Here is an 18,496-nt window from a genome sequence, read left to right as displayed (position 1 = left end):
CGAAAGTTCAATATGTTCGTTTCGATTTAATTAAAGAAATGGATTCGAATTAATATTTAATTGGTAAGTGAGTATAACCAACCCTAATTATGTATTATGTGGAATTTAGGATATAGATTCAGATCCATTATTAAACGAACATCAGAAGGGCGCAATACTTATAGAATGTTGAAAAACAAAGACGAAAACAATTGCGTGATTTTCACCATCCATATGGCAAACTTTTAAAGATTTAAATTCAATAAAAACCGCCAGCTATGCTCCTAGAACCGATACACTGTTTAGTTGTTTCTATATGCTCTACAAAAGCTTCGAACATTTAACCATTAAACATAGATAAGGTAACCAAACTCTCGCATTCATTGACTTAATCCGATTGTATTTCGAATGTTTAACTTTCAATGGAACGAAAATTGAGTTATAAATTTTCACTCTTGTTACCTTTTAATTCATTCATGCAAATTCATGCCGTAAGCATTGAAAAATTACTGCTTTTTCAGTGGGAGAAATTATACAGAATTTTGCTATATGGACTGTTAGATTTGTCTATTATTAACTTTATTCTTTGAACCACATATGATTAAAAGCTCTCGGCAGAGAGGTGAGGAATCATTAAATTAAATTGAAAAAAAAAAATTAAAATTGAAGTGGGTTGATATTGAAGTCATCGGCAGAAAATCGTAATTTGTAGAAAATTCCAACAAGAGCAAAGTTAAAGCAACGCAAAGACGGTAATTCGCACAAGTTGGAATTTATTATTTCTTTCGAGGTAAACATTTCCGCTGAAACTTCTTTGTTGTAAAAAACGTTGTGTTGCCCTCGGAAAAAAATAGGAAATTTCATTTTCTCGCTACGCTCTGGCCACAAACAGCACCCTCAAAATTTCCAACTTTTTTCCCTCTGAGAACAAATAACTATTTCATGTGATTATTTTGCGAAAATTCGTTTTTTGCCACACAAAAACATCATGAAACAGAAATGGTAACAAATAAACAAAAAAATTGAATTGACAGTTCAGGGGAGACACAAGAGAGAGCTATGGTATAAAACGAACATTTTCTGCTTCGCTCGTTTGTTAACATCACATCTAGTGACGAAAACCATCTCTTTTCGCAACTTGTTGCACAAATTACTATTTCATAACTAGTGTTTAGCAAAAGCGTTTTTCCTAACTTATGCTAAAGGACTTTTTTACCATTCGTTAGGATACTAATACTCAATTTATTTGGGTGGGCAAAAGAGAATTTTCGCAGCGCACACATGAAAAATACTTGCAGTTCTTTTGCACAACTGTGTATGATGGATTTTCCAAGGTAAATATAGTGAGTAGGTAATGCCATATACTACGCCCCATCTTTTGAATGGGTCAGATCCCTTGACTGACTGACTACTTTTCTCAAGAAGATTTTTGTTATCCGAACAAAAAAAAATCACTCTGAAAGTATATAAAAGTATACCAGGGTATGCGTACCCTACTTTCGATACAAAACACGTATTTGAGAAATTCCAGCACTTGATCATATACTGGCTCATACGTATTTTCATTACTTAAGAGGCATCGATGATTTGCTGAAAAGTATACATTTGGGTGATTTTTAAATACTGTCTTTTGGTGATATATTTCCACCAAAATTATCATTTTTCAAGTATGTACGACCGCAATAACGACCACGAATGTGTTAGCTTTCAACATAAAATAGATTTGGTTGTAGCAGTTTGACCAACCCTGAGAAAACTGAGCAGTTTATGAAAATTTCGGTACACTGGTCACTTTTTTCAGAACTGGTCAAGTGACTACAACCAAATCTACTTTCTGTTGAAAGCTAATACATTCGTGGTCGTGTGTTTTGAAAAAAGGATTCTGATGAAAAGATACCATCAAAAAGGCAGCACGAGATACAGACCCTGGAAAGATGCGAATTTCTTGCTTACATATTGAATAAAAATGAAACTCGTGTGATTACGGCCCTCGCTTAGCTCTGGCCGCAAAGTTCACACTCGTTCAAACTTTAATTTTTTTCTTATCATCGATATAAAGATATTACACACACAAAATTTTGGAATGAATCCTAGAATATTACTCCAGTATATTCCATTAACGAGCTTAACCCAAAATGTCTTTCTTAGTGGGATAATTGTCTTTTGTGGACCATTAAGAATTACTCAACTAATAACACGATAATATCACGGGACGATACAAAAATTCTTTTAGGAATATTTCTGAGATCCCCCGACCGTCATAGCCCAACTTTGAACTTATCATCGGGAATGGAATTCCCCGTCGGATAAAAAAAGTTTTTGAAATCCGTTGAGGATTACGTCAAGCTATCGTGTTATCTAGGAACGAGACAAAAATTCTTTTGGGAATATCTCTAAGATCACCAGCCCGTTACGACCCATCTTCGAACGTAGCCTTCGTAATTTTATTCCCTGTCGATTAAAAAAAAAGTTTTTGGAAATCCGTTGAGGATTACGTCAAGTTATCCCAAGTAGCATTTCAGAAAAAATAACTTATTCGTTAGAATAACGTTGTAGCAACGTTGTCACAACGGTTTTGCAACCGTTGTTGCCCGGTTATAGTTTAACCTAGGTCAATTAACCGTTGGATAACAGTTAAACAACGAAAAAGTTAAAAATTTAAGGTAGAGCAACTATAATTTTTAACTTTTTCGTTGTTTAACGGTTATCCAACGGTTAATTGACGTAGGTTAAACTATAACCGGGCAACAACGGTTGCACAACCGTTGTGGCAACGTTGCTACAACGTTATTTTAACGAATAAGTTATTTTTTCTGAAATGCTACTTGGGATCGTGTTATTAAGGAACGAGACAAAAATTCTTTTGGGAATATCTCTAAGATCACCAGCCCGTTACGACCCATGTTCAAATTTAGCCTCAGCAATTTAATTCCCCGTCGATTAAAAAAAAGTTTTTGGAAATTCGTCGAAAACTACTCGAGTTATCGTGGAATCAAGCGACCAGACAAAAATTCTCTTGAGAATATCTCTAAGATCACCCGTCCGTTATAACCCATCTTCGAACTTAACCTGAGGAATAGGCATGGGCGATAATGAAAATGATTATCGATAATTATCAATTATCGATAATCGATAATTATCGACTTTTTTTATCGAAAATTATCAAAAAAATATCGATAATCGATAATTATTGATATTTTGATAATTATCAAGATATCGATAATTCGATATATCGATATTTCGATATATCGATATTTCGATATATCGATATTTCGGTCCGAAAATCCGATATTTATCGATATATTCCGATATATCGGTATATTATCATGAATTTTCAGATAAATATCAAAATATCGATATTTTGATAATTATCGAATTTCGATATTTTGATAATTATCGATAATTATTAAATTATCGATAACGATATGATTAATCGATTATCGATAATTTCTTTCGATTGATATTATCGATAATTTTGAACGCCTCCCATCCCTACTGAGGAATTTAATTCCCCGTCAAATAAAAAAAAGTTTTTGGAAATCCGTCGAAAACTACTCGAGTTATCGTGGAATCAAGGGACGAGACAAAAATTCTTTTGGGAATATCTCTAAGAACACCCGACCGTAATAGCCCATCTTCAAACTTAACCTGAGGAATTTAATTCCCCGTCGATTAAAAAAAAGTTTTTGAAAATCCGTTGAAAATTACTCAAGTTATCGTGTTATCAACGAATCATCAAAGTGTGACAAACATTTTCTGTATTTAAGGTTTTTGGTCACACATTCATGCATTTTCAATCATAGTAGTGATCATTGTGTGACAAACATTTTAGGGTGTTTATCATCCGTAAGACCCATGACTTTCAGTCAAGGGAACAACCGAATCAGGGAGATGCGGGAAATCAGAAACAAAACTACATTTTTTATTTACATCTTTAAAAAAAAATTCTATTTAAAATCGCTTGATAAGATTTTAGTGTAGACAATTGAGTCGTACAACTTTACTATTGCATAGAAAATAGGTCAGCATCCTCTTAAATTTTTTGTGTAACAGTAACTTATTAACCGTACGAAGAAACACCTTTGGATTTTTGGCTAAAACATGAAGAATCGATTTTTTTAACTGTGAAAATTCTATGTCTCCAGTTTCGTGGCTGATCACAATGTGAATGTGAGATACTCTCAGAGTTCTACAACAACCAAATACAAAGTATATAGTAGAAGGTTCCAAAAATAACCAAATAAAATTGTACCAAGTCATACAAATCGAAACACTCCGATCCGAAACATGTTTCGAAGACTCTGCAGAATTCTGTGAATCTTGGAGACAGTGATACCGTACATCAAATGCAATGGAAGCGAAGGGAAAATGAATTTTTCCTGGTTTATGGTCCTCATAGACAGAGGACCTCGGCATTGCACGATATTTGTTTCTAAATTTGGTCACCCATGTCAAAAATGGTCTAAAATATCAGTCGATACTGTCCAGAATCTGGAAAGAATCTGCAATTCTGGAAAAATTGGTCACTTACATCAAACGCAATGGAGGCGAAACGAAATTTAATTTTGTCTGGTTTATGGCATACATAGACAGAGGACCTGGGCATTGCACGATATTTATTCCAAAACAGGGTCACCCTCGTTTGTTTTGAGCATTAGACTCCTCGCAAAAGTTTGTTTATGTATGTTTTCTTATGAAAAAGAAAGTTTAAAATTTATTTCAGCAGAGAGCAGAGGAGAAAGAAATCAATTTTAGGAAAAAGTCCATTCTTTTGAAGTGTCACTTGCAATTAAATAGTCAATTTTTTCAAGTTAACAATAATTAAAAATTATTATAAAATGCAGAAAGAGGTAACAGAAAATAAAGGCAATTGATAATTATTTACGTCACAAAAACATAGCATTTTCGTGTGATATCTGATATATTGAGTTTTTCATGTGTCGGGGCCGAAAATGAGGGAGTTTTGAGATTTTGCTCTGGTTTTTGACCACTTTGGTTTTCGACCAAAAATATGAAACTTCTGACCTGTGCACACTGAACTAAATACTTTCCAGCGAATACATGAAAAAAACTTTAGGCACTTTCTCATGTAGCCCTCACTTCGTTCGTCCAAAACAGATACACAAATAATTTACTTTCGGCTCCAAAAATTGACATTTTTACAAGCGAAATGTACTAGAATAACCATCCAATTTATTACATCTGTTTATCTCAGTATTTTCAATTTATTAATTTAAAATATTTGACTTTATTAGAGCAAACACGCTACAATATAAGAGCAAATTAGACCGAACATATATGCTGCTTTTGTTTTGCTGTGGTTTCCTATGCAAACGAAGTTTTATGATTCATTTGAATCTGCTTATTAAGGCCAAAATTCACTAAAATTCGCTAAATGAACTGTAGAACTTCGGTCAAAGTAAATTTTACCCAATTTATTGCCAAAACCAACCCATACACTCATTATAATGTAAAGAGAAACTTATCCTTCGGATATTCAGTGAACCATCCATCTGGTACAGTATTTTCACCGCAGACAAAACCTTTTTTTCTCCAAATTCAACAGTATCTTATCTTTTGCGATTAGGTCTTATCATGCAAAATGTACGAATATATAATCCATTAAATCAAATCAACATGACATACGTACTTAACAAAGTTAGTCTAGCGTGCCACCTACAAAAAAAAAATTTGGGTGATTTTTGTCATAAAGCTGCTACACAGGAATGTGATGTCAATGTCAACATAGCTGTCTCATCGCATAATTGAAGTTAGGGAGTGTTAGAAATTATTTTAAAACAAAACCGAAAATAGTTCGAATTTACAGCCAACTTGCCAGCCAATTTCTGCCAACCTGCTGTATCGAATCTTTTACTTTTTCCATTTTCAAATAGTAATTCAAAATCTTGTACTTCATTCATCAACTACTTATCTTTTCATCACTGTCGACAACATAGCCGATCGCATGCTAGGAACATTTCTTATTTTTAGAATGATTTCTATGCGTATTGTTTACTTACCGACTAAATTATTCAGTAGAATCATCGGAAAGCATACGTCTGATATTTACAGATACAATACAAATATAGCGCTCCCGTTCGATTTGGTTGAAAGACAAGAGGCAAAATTTGCGAAAATGAAAAAGTTCAGAAATTTAGAAAGGTCAAACAAAGAATAACTTTGTTTTATCTTCCAACGTCAATAGAAGTCCAATTACGAGGAATTTACACGAAAGTCATTCATGAGAATGTAATGCTTTATTACGGTGCTAACATTATATACATTATACATACATAACACTATACTGTTCGGTTCGTGCCATTCCTATATTTCTTCAGAGCTTCTTCTACTTCCACTCTTATATCATACAATAGAAGGAGTAAAGAAACGAATTTAATATTTATTTTGAACTCATCAGCATTACACTTGTACAATATTTTCCGAGACAAATGTTTAATTGGGCGGAAAAGAGTTGCAATTCTCTTCTCTATTTGTCCATCTATATTTTATCACAGCCCTTGGTCATAGTAACTTACATATCCATGGCATATAATGATGCTTTTGCTTTAATCAGAGGCGAAGACAAGATCCCATTACCATCAATTGTTCCACAGGCACAGCGATGTTGACAAATTTTTGTGTCGTTGTAAAATAAGTTGAAATTTACCTCGCTTTATACGAGTTGAAATAAAATTATATTCGTCAACTGTGTCCATCATGTTACCGAAGAGAAACTGAACATAACTTTATTTAAACATAAAAATTCAACACAAGCGGAACATGATATACCCTTTGAAGTTTCGATAATAATTAGAGAGTCGACGAAAATTATAATTTATGAAAATGAAATAAAACGGGAAATTATTCAGAAATTGATCGCATGGTAGCATCAAAAAGTTTTCCATTTATGGAATATTGTAGGAAGTTGCGGGAAATTGCATTAACTGAATTATCTGATTTTTCCTGTCGTAATATGGAAAGCTGTTTGAGCTCTTAATGTATAATTTTGTGGATAATTCTAGTACATTTCGTCATAAATGACTAATGTAAACGCTCTCTTTTTTATAAACGAACTTCCCTGCTATGACCTGTGAATTTATTACACCAGAAAAAAGAGCGCAAATAATGAAGTATTGCAAAAATTTGTGGCGTCTCTACAGGCCAACAGGGGTTTTCTATTCGGACACACTGAACTTCTTATGGATTTACAATTAATCCTTTTTTGGAAGAGTATCTACTGACTCAATTGTCCAATCCAAAGTAGCGGTGTGTGTAATAAAATAATACCTCGAAAATACGTCGTTTTTAGGAACGACCAATAGTCATCTGTAATTGAAAACGACCTGTTGATCGGCCTGTTTGTTTCATGATACTTCATTCAATGCAGCGTATTATCACACTTCTGGTTTCCTGCACCTTCTCCTAACGTGGGCGCTATGAATAAATAGAAAATTATATTTTTTCAACCATTAAACATCATTTCGGTCGAATTGTTTATATAAAAAACATCAATCAAATTCTAAATATAAATCATGTTGAATGTGAATCAAGTTTCTGTTTCCATATTTATTCATTTTTTCTCCGAAACTCCCGACCGACCGACAAGGGTCTTTAATTTAATATTTAATTGAGATAATTCGGCAACAGACACAGCCAACAAATTTAATTTTGTTGCTGACATGGGTTTAGTATATATCAGATTAAATAGTGAAAAGGCCACAAAACGAGACCTTCGAAATCCAAATATTGACATGGGGACTGTGATCTTTAACGCAATCGACGGACGGTAATATCTCTGCCGATGAACGGATCGTAATAGCACGAAAAAGATGCCTCGCTTTTATGTATGTGAAAATTTACAGAAACAAAAAAGTTTTAATTTGTTGTCTAAGTCTGTATGAGCTCTTAAGCTTTGAATATCTTCAATCATTAATTTTCCCATTATGCCGAATCACATTCAGTGCTAAACTCTCGTGCTATATTTGATATACTTTAACATGCGTTGAGAATTATATCTTTGCTATCTTTTTTTTGTGTAAGCAAACAATTCGTAATCTCTGCCTTTTGCTTTTATTAATATCTTTTTTTACACTCAAAGGGCTTCTCGCTAAAGTCAACACGATGATAAGAACACTGCAAATTTTTATTCGCTTCCTTTATGTCGTCCGCCTTCTCCCATAATAAAAAAAAAAATCTTTATGTAAAATATTATGCTTAATGCTTACGCTTTATAACATTCAGGACGTTCGTTGATTATAATTTGTTACTTTCGCTGGCTGATACTCTTGCGGAATAGCGAAATGTTCGGTTTGATTATGAAAATGTGGGTTGATGATGAATTCTTAGAAAAATCCAACGCAACACATTTTCTATAGCTATAGCTTCGTTCGAATTATGAGAGTGTGCATGAAGCTTGTCGAGATTGAATGTGTAACATGAGATATTAAAACCAACCATAAATGACGTCCAGACAAAAGATAGAATTTTAAACCACTCCCCATTACATACACCCTCTGTGAAAGTCCTATACTCAGGACTTAATGGAGATGTCAAATAAATGTGACCATACGATGGGTTTCTCAATTGTGATGGCTTGTATAATTTTGAAGTGCTACCAATAGAGCGTTGGTATGCAGAACTATTGAGATAATTAGAAACTCGTTCCGAATTTGATATTTGAAATCAAAAATTATTTTGGGAGGTTCCCCATGGTCACCCTCCATTTTTTCCCGTTATTCTAGATAGTCACTATTATGATATTAAACGACTACGAAATGAAGTCTCTCCATTTCCTCTGCAACAATTCAAAAATCGTGTCCCACATATTTGCATTTCTATTCCACCTACCCCGAAGCGTGATTCCAGTTATCATTGAAGAATTATTTTTTATTTATTTTCTCTTGTTCCAGCTCCAATTCAATACAATATTTGCCAACAATTTTCCCTGATAGACTTTTCTACCTGTCTTCCTTCTGTGCTCTAATTTCCTGTTTACATTTGCAATTAACAATGTTTACCGCACCAGATGCTATGACGGTGCTCTTTCTTATGAGTTACAACAGATTTACATTTAATGTTATCACCGTTTACGTTGCTGATAATTTCCGTCGAATAAAATTTCGTTGCAAGAAAATCACAAAATAAAAGAGAAATATTTATTCGAAAACACAGAATCGATAAAGGCGAAAATGATAAAATCATAATTTGATTTCAGGTGAACAGAAAATTTAACTCAACAATAATGGTATTGGCAAGCTCTGCGGTGTTGGGCGCCGCTGCAGGTAACATAGTGTTCAAAATAACAAAAGGAACAAAGAATTCATTTCATATCAATAATGAAATTAAAAAAAAAACAGGAACTGGTCTAGCATTGTTGGTAGCTATGACGATTGTAGTGTATCGCTATTATGTTGTTCGGCGAAAAGGACGTGAATGGGCCGAACTTGACCGCTGGGAGGAAGAGAAAATTGCCAGAAAGATAAAATACAGGGTAAGCTATAATCACCCTTCTAACTAACTAACAAACGCATACCATACGGTGTACAAGTAGCTATAGTGATACACTTTCGCTCCGGTATAACACATTTCTCTCCTCATTTTCCATTTTCCATTCATTCGCGGTATTCGACCAGTTGAATGCGATTTACTGCGTATCCTGGATGTATAACACTTTGGATGTGTATCGGATAAAATAGAAGCTTTCAATGAGAAGAAAGCTTCCGAACAAACACTCCAACCTTTCTATGAGAAAAACTTACTGCATCCTAAAGCAATATGTACTAACACTTTCAGATAGAAAGGTTTGAGTGTTTGTGTTGGTACAGGATACTCTCATTTGTATGTCTTTATTTTGGCATTTAAGTTTATTGAATGAAAAAAAAACACGTCTTGAAAGACTTTAAGAATCAGTAAATCATCTGTTATCGACAGAGACGATAAAAATAGCGATTAGCTTTAGTTTATATGATGTTTTAGGTAGACTGTTTGCGAAATTTAAAGAAGTAGAAGATTTTGTACCAAACTATACTCTACAGAAATGATCTAAGTGACTATTTTGCGATACTCTAGGTATTTTTAAAAGTTTTTTTATTGGTGATGTAAATACCATCTGTGAATAGATACTGACTGAGTATAGCCGTCTTTATTGAATTTTCCACTTATTCAGAATACAAGTTCAGGCTCAACTTCAAAAATGGCTATACGAATGATTGTTTTCAATATACATACTCTACCTTATTACCGTTCGTTGTGCGTTTCTAGATTTTCACAGTCATCTCGTAGTTACAATGTTTTGATTGCCGTTCAAATTGATGCAACTACACATACGCCAAACCACGAATTCATATTTGAACGACCAGATTAAAGTTTACATAATAGCACCATGCTCATTAAAAGTTGAACGAAATGTTTTAAACTAAATTTCCATTATTTGTTTCTAAATTTAGAATTAATTGTTAACGATGCTACTTCGTTCCATGTTATCTGTATTTGTAATTATACTCAAACGGGAATAGTATCGTCAATTGTTGGGATTACAACTAATTTTAATTTTGTTACAGGAAGATGTTTTTCTACATTTTTACACATTTTCCCAAAAATAAAAATAAGTGACACATTTCTTTTCCAGCTGATCCACTCATCCAAACAAATATAATTTTACATCTTTAAATTCAATTGTATCAGTATTACCACGCGCAATCGTGGACTTTGTTAACACGTATTAAACTTATTTGCATATCGCCGACTGTATGTAAAAATGTGGGAAAATTTGGAAAAATATTTTCCCAAAAATAGTCCCGGGTTGCAGTTGTTATAATTTTGTTTCAAATATTCAGAAAAATAATTTGGATTTATTCCTAACATTTTCTAATTAATCTTTTACAAAAGGTAAGCGTATGTACTATATACTGATAATTATTGATAATTATAATAAACACAGTCACGGCTGGTTTGAAACGAGATTAAATAGGGACCGCCGACCACCAATAACTTTTATTCATATTTATAATTAGTGATCGAAAAACACAGTAAAAAATTATTCCGAACCCCTGTGCCGTCGTTTCTTTGAACTATTAGTAGAATATTAGATATTAAGATTACCTAACATTTAATTACAAACTAACTGGAATTGGTGTTTTGCCCAAATCTTTTACTTCATTAGTTGAAACTCATTTCGGTATATGTATAAGGCGGCAGACGAATGTCATCGCTATTTCTGTTAGTAGTCGTTGTCGATAACAGATGACAAGCCGTTAATCAGGTATGTACTTGTACATTCTAGTTTATATGAGGCCATTAGATATTTATGATTATGGGCAGGATTATGGGGAACAGAAGTTTTCACCAATCTTAGTTGGGAAAAATGTACTCTCAAGTGTACTTTGTGATCGCTGCAATAGTTTTAATTACTCTGTCAATAAATTTACAAGCTGAAAAACCACTAGGAAGAGCCTAGATGTTTGTTGATAGTATATTGGGCGATTGGATATCGGTAAAGTATTTGGCAGCTTTTCATTCCGGGTAAAAACTAATTTTGATCGTATAGGTTGTAAGACGAAAAGTGTTTTTAGAGGCATATCGTCGAACATTTTTTTTGCTTACAAATAACTTGTGAACTTGTAACGTCACTTGAGTCCTTCATTAATATGTAATTAGAAAATTTTAATTTTTAGACTCTTCCCATTACTCTGTCACGCTAGCGTCATGCTCAAGCTCAATACTGTGATAATTTATTTCAATTTTAAATAAAAACGAGCCATCAGAACAATCGAAGCGTTTGCTGCGACTGAGCCCCGTACGAACCCGTATATCTATTGCGTACGTGACCCTAGTGCGTCTGTCACCCTACTTTGACCGCAAGCCTATTGCGCCCGTTAATGTAGTTAAAGTAAAATTATTATGTAATGTGTACATCTTAGGAATTGCGCATAGCGCAATTACGAAGCCCCGAACGACGTTCTATTCAAATGAAACAAAAATTTCAAATTTAATTTTAATTTATTGAGTATAAATACACATAGGGACTAGTATCGGACTCAGTCCCAGGACTTACATTTTAAAAAAATTTTCAACCACATTCTATTCGGCCTTCGATTACCTTCCAAATGAAACAAAAATTCGGAAAAACGGATCAAATTTACTCGAGTTTATGCAAAATACACATAGGGCCGACTAGCCTTTCACTTCTAAGGCCCTAACTCACGGTCCACTCACCCGATTTTAAAAAAAACTTTTTTTTCCTTGACTGGTATTGACAATACCTATCATTTGCCGTGTCATTTACATCGTTTATTTTGACCATAGATATCACCAAAAGTCCTTAAATCACTTAGGTGGCCCTAATTCACGAAGGGCCGACCCGAATATGCTCATCTTCGAACTTAGCGTCACTATTTCGACTATCTTTCAGGAAAAAAAATGAAATCGGATTCGATTTACTCAAGATATCGATGTGACGGACAGACGGACAGAATTTTTTTTTATTGCGGATTCGTTATCTATGAACATAGGCAAACACTTTGCCCTTACCGTCTGCTTCGAATTCCATCAGTTACACACGGAATCGTAATCCTATAAGCCCTATTGTACTTCGCACGGGGCTAAAAACTTCTTCAAAAGTGCTTGATTGCGGAATGGTATGTTTCCGCATTGAATGACCATTAACTTCAGTAGATAAGAAAACTCTTCGATCGAATATCATTTGGATAAACTCGCTGAATCTTCAAAAATTTTCTAAAATTTGCTAAAAATTAAAAAAAAAATTTGGCAAATTTTGGAAATTTTTAGCAATTCAATTTCCTAAACTAGGTCCTGGTAGTAATGTGGCATAGATTTGTAACCGAGGTCTTACGATAAACGAATAGTCAAACAGGCTCTCGATTTATTTATTTCTCCTAAGTATGCAAAATTCCAAGCTAAAAGATGTTTGAACTTCGCCCATTTTGCATATTATCTCCCATATAAATATTCCGTTCAAAATGTAACTTTATTTGTTAACAGTTTGTTATGCTATACCAAAAATTAATAACGCTTAAATGCATCTAAATAGAGGTATAGTAACCAAATAATGTGTTCACAAAATATGTACATCATACACACAATGCACACATACATTATCTGGTCTATATCATAAAAAATACATTAAACAAATAACCCTTAAAAATATAATATTCATATCTTCAGCTGAACATCCACATGAAAAGACTTAATGCCAAATTATTTTCAATTATGATATTATATGTTATTCTCTCATCTTATAACTCCTGTTTGTTGTTATTGTTATTTATTTCATAATAAAATTTATAATTCGTTGTACACGGCCCGTTGTTTATATAACATACAATATGTATATAAGAATAGTGTGTGCGTTATACCTTAGACAATACAAACCAAATTTGTTTTTGTGTATTTTTTTTCACAACGGTGAGTATATTCGCCTATAATTCATCAAAATGAAAAATTTCGATCGAATTTGACAAGCCTTTTTCAATGGAGAGAACATAGAAATATATTCTTTCAACATTATATATTTCAAAAAGGGGTTCGATTGTAATTTTATGATGTTTTTGATACATTGTAATCGGAACTGCTTACGGAGGATTTGTTTATTCATTTTTAAATAAGAGGAAAAAAACGTATTGTTCATTAATAATGAACTGATTAGCGGTTCCATTTTGTTTTATTTGATGAACAATTTTAGTTTTGAGGATGATTGATTATTAACGGGACGTAAACGTTAGAAACGATTCAACCAATAGGAAACCTTAACTTAATGAAATATGTTTCGTTTTGTCTTGGAGCTATTTAGAGGACTTTTTTTTTGGGAAACCCAGATAACTATTGAGTTTTTCAGATACAGAAAAAATCTCTTCTAAGTATATCACGTCGGCTATAAATCAGGCTTTCGAACGAAAGAAACCCCGGCAAAATAACCCCATTTTAAGAGAGATATTCAAGTTGTCAGTTTTACACGAAACCGAGTTTTTACGGGCTCGCAACACTCAAGAAAAACATAGCTAACGCCGACCCGTACGAAACACCTATTCGTATCAAAAGCCTTTAATGTGAAACTCTTCATTTCTCTTACTTCATTTTCTTCTCTGCTGAAAAACTATTCTCCCTTTAAAATCACTTACATTACTTTGGGACCGGATAGAGTAGGGAGATGCGGGAAATCAGAAACAAAACTACATTTTTTATTTACATCTTTAAAAAAAATTCTATTTAAAATCGCTTGATAAGATTTTAGTGTAGACAATTGAGTCGTACAACTTTACTATTGCATAGAAAAATAGGTCAGCATCCTCTTAAATTTTTTGTGTAACAGTAACTTATTAACCGTACGAAGAAACACCCTTGGATTTTTGGCTAAGACATGAAGAATCGATTTTTTTAACTGTGAAAATTCTATGTCTCCAGTTTCGTGGCTGATCACAATGTGAATGTGAGATACTCTCAGAGTTCTACAACAACCAAATACAAAGTATACAGTAGAAGGTTCCAAAAATAACCAAATAAAATTGTACCAAGTCATACAAATCGAAACACTCCGATCCGAAACATGTTTCGAAGACTCTGCAGAATTCTGCGAATCTTGAAGACAGTGATACCGTACATCAAATGCAATGGAAGCGAAGGGAAAATGAATTTTGCCTGGTTTATGGTCCTCATAGACAGAGGACCTCGGCATTGCACGATAGTTGTTTCTAAATTTGGTCACCCATGTCAAAAATGGTCTAAAATATCAGTCGATACTGTCCAGAATCTGGAAATAATCTGCAATTCTGGAAAAATTGGTCACTTACATCAAACGCAATGGAGGCGAAACGAAATTTAATTTTGTCTGGGTTATGGCATACATAGACAGAGGACCTGGGCATTGCACGATATTTATTCCAAAACAGGGTCACCCATATCAACCATGAGGACCATAAACCAGGCAAAATTCATTTTCCCTTCGCTTCCATTGCATTTGATGTACGGTATCACTGTCTTCAAGATTCGCAGAATTCTGCAGAGTCTTCGAAACATGTTTCGGATCGGAGTGTTTCGATTTGTATGACTTGGTACAATTTTATTTGGTTATTTTTGGAACCTTCTACTGTATACTTTGTATTTGGTTGTTGTAGAACTCTGAGAGTATCTCACATTCACATTGTGATCAGCCACGAAACTGGAGACATAGAATTTTCACAGTTTAAAAAATCGATTCTTCATGTCTTAGCCAAAAATCCAAAGGTGTTTCTTCGTACGGTTAATAAGTTACTGTTACACAAAAAATTTAAGAGGATGCTGACCTATTTTTCTATGCAATAGTAAAGTTGTACGACTCAATTGTCTACACTAAAACCTTATCAAGCGATTTTAAATAGAATTTTTTTTTTAAAGATGTAAATAAAAAATGTAGTTTTGTTTCTGATTTCCCGCATCTCCTAGATGATTTTTATGTTTTGTAACCTTTGATTTTTGAAAAGATCGTTTTTTTACGGGCTGCATCATTGTGAGCAGCCTTTTTTTTCGCATATTTAAATAAAAATAATTTCCTTACATTATCCACTCTTTGCCTTGTTATCATATCCAACTAAATTGCCGGAGGCAATATAGACAGCCCCGTACGAAGACAAATTTCATAAATTCCTATTTAAACAGCTATATACCGCTATATTTACCTATATTTCACTGTAAATAAACATTTCACAGAGGAATATGCTATTATATAGCTATATGCCTGTATATAGCTCAATATAGCTGTATATAGGTATATATAGATGTCCGTATATGGAATCCCTGAAACCCCACACACATAACAAATTATTTCCATGTTAACAGAAACTCTCTAAGTATCATTTTTCCCAAGATATTTCTATTTTACTAAAATCCAATATGGCCGCCGGCAGCCATTTTGTTAGGAGACCCGAAATAGTACCGACGCTTTACATTCGTTAATACCTTTCAAACAAAAAAAAATTCATGAAATTCGGTCAAAATTTACTCGAGATATTGTCAAAATACACCACGTTCACTGTACTTCCGAGTAGCCAGATAAGAGCTCACTCCAAGAGACCTAGCTCACGCTCCGGAGAACATAATTTCATAAAAAAATTTTTCCCTGATTGGTACGGTCAATACCTATCTAATAAAGCTAAAACAGACGAAATATGTTCAAATGTGGCCGACCTACAAGCAAAAACTGCTTGCCGCCCTGTGCCTGTTCCACACCAAGGGGTCTAACTCACGAGTCGGTCATCCGATTTCCATAAACTTTTTTTTTGTCGATCGGTATTGTAAATACCTTTTATTTGACGTATCACTTACAAGTTTAACGTTTAAATGTCCGGAGATATCTTCGAAAAACCGTAAAGCACTTATTGGGCCACAGCTCGGGAGGGGTCGATCCAAAATCACTCATCTTCGAACTTAGCCTGTCTTTTGACATTACCAAACGGGAAAAAAAAGAATTTTCAAAATCGGATGCGTTTTACTCAAGTTATCGTGCAGACGGACAGACGGACAGACGGACATTTTTTTTTTCGCGGATTTGGCATCTCTAGACAACCACAATAGGTTTCCCCTTACTCAGGGAGTCCAATTCGACGTGTTACAAACGTATGCGTAAACCTATAAGACCCCAGTACTTCGTACGGGTCTAAAAATCTAATTGCAACACATACGATCATGATCAAATTTTAGTTAGGTGTTCCAGGGCACGAAACGGTTTTCTCTCAAATGACTAGGCTTACAGTCGAGGAAATTTAGATTTCGGGTTTTCCAAAGGTATTAATCTTATTTAACCCACACTTTATCCCACAACAATGGAATCCACAAATTTAAATTTAGTTAACACAACGGTCACAATGACGGCGCTGCAGTCACGATTTCAAAATGTGATATAGGGTGGATAAACTAAATTTTGGTTTTGGTTACATTTTCTCTTGGTTTTTAATTATTATATTAGGCTTCTAAATTAAGAGTAAATTTATACAATATAAACCGTTTGAGTTTGAAAAAAGATGTTTTGTATCAGTGAACGATATAGGAAAGCGTTCAGTACGTCTCAACATACAAAAGAACGTAAAATATAATTGTACATTTAGCCACCCTACGTCCGTCATCGCTTCTATTGTCTTCAAAAACATATTGTGTGCTTGTCATGATATGTATCAGACGTTTGTTTATTTATGTGTCTCATCTAAAATGCTGGCCAGCAAAATTTTGATCATTAAATTCAACGGCCAAATTGATCTAAATGTTAAAATAATTGTGAATAATAGTGAAGTTAATGTGGTTTTGTTTTCTCTTCATAAAGGAATTTGCATCAGTTCGATGTAAAGTGCGGAACACCATTAGAAAAAAAAACTTGTCGCTGAAGAATGATCAAAAAGTTGCTGGACGCAGTAGCTACAATTAATGCTTTGCAGGATATAGAATAAAAATTAGAGAAACACCAAGAGCCGTCCATTTGAACACAATCATCATTTCAACTAAAGGCTTTTTTTTAAACGAAACGCAGATTCGGAACATTATTTTCGCCAAATTACAATTTGGCATAGGAAATAAATTCAACTCTTTGTATAAGTGAAGCTCATGATTGAGCTCAATCATGAAAACAGAATCTGGTCAGGAATAAGATAAGAATATGAATATATGACGAACTTCAAAGTTCCTGATTTATAATCCTGAGATGCCTGCTCATGGAATTATGCGATTTACGATTTCCAAAGAATTTTAATATCAACTTTTAGACAAAATAACAATTTCCAAGTCTGTTTTCTATTTGATTTATTTGATTTCCGACCTCGTTCTAGGGTAATAAAATTTTCTGTGGATTATTTGTAACTTCATGAAAATATTAAGATGGAAAACCTCAGAAACATTCACATAAAAATTATGCTCTCCTAACTAATGTTGAAATAGCCTTTTTGCACTCATTAGGAACTTAGGAAAATAACTACTGGGCAGTCGAGACGGTTTACTTGTAGTCCGAAATTATATTTTGGCTTCGTAGAACACAGATAAACACAAGAGAGAGGAATTATATGATATGCAGTACATACTGTCCCGTACAATCTTTTTCTAAATAAAAGTTATAGTCAAATCGACAATATTGTATTATTTGGCGATTTGTCATATTTTGGAGTTTCTTCACACTTTGGCGATTTTTCTTGACAATTCATCATATTTAGTTGATTTGTTAAATCATCAAGAAAAGTCTCAGAAGTGTGAAGAAACGCCATAAAGACAAATTTTCAATTCTCTATGATCCTTGGAGTTTCTTTACTCTTTGGCGATATTTCTTGGTTTTTCTTCACATTATGGCGATTTTTCTTGTTGATTTAACAAATCAACCATAATGATGAATTGCCAAGAAAAATCGATAGAGTGTGAAGAGAAAAATCGCCAGAGTGTGAGGAAACGCCAAAGTGTAAAAATACGTTTTTGAAATGTCTCTACATTATCTTTCGTAAAATGATAGTGTCCTCGGGATCTTTCGTTAAAGTATGAATTCCCTAGGATCGAA

The sequence above is a fragment of the Bradysia coprophila genome, unplaced genomic scaffold (genome assembly GCF_014529535.1).
Source record: "Bradysia coprophila strain Holo2 unplaced genomic scaffold, BU_Bcop_v1 contig_248, whole genome shotgun sequence".
Taxonomy (NCBI): domain Eukaryota; kingdom Metazoa; phylum Arthropoda; class Insecta; order Diptera; family Sciaridae; genus Bradysia; species Bradysia coprophila.
Note: the sequence above shows the minus strand (reverse complement) of the source record.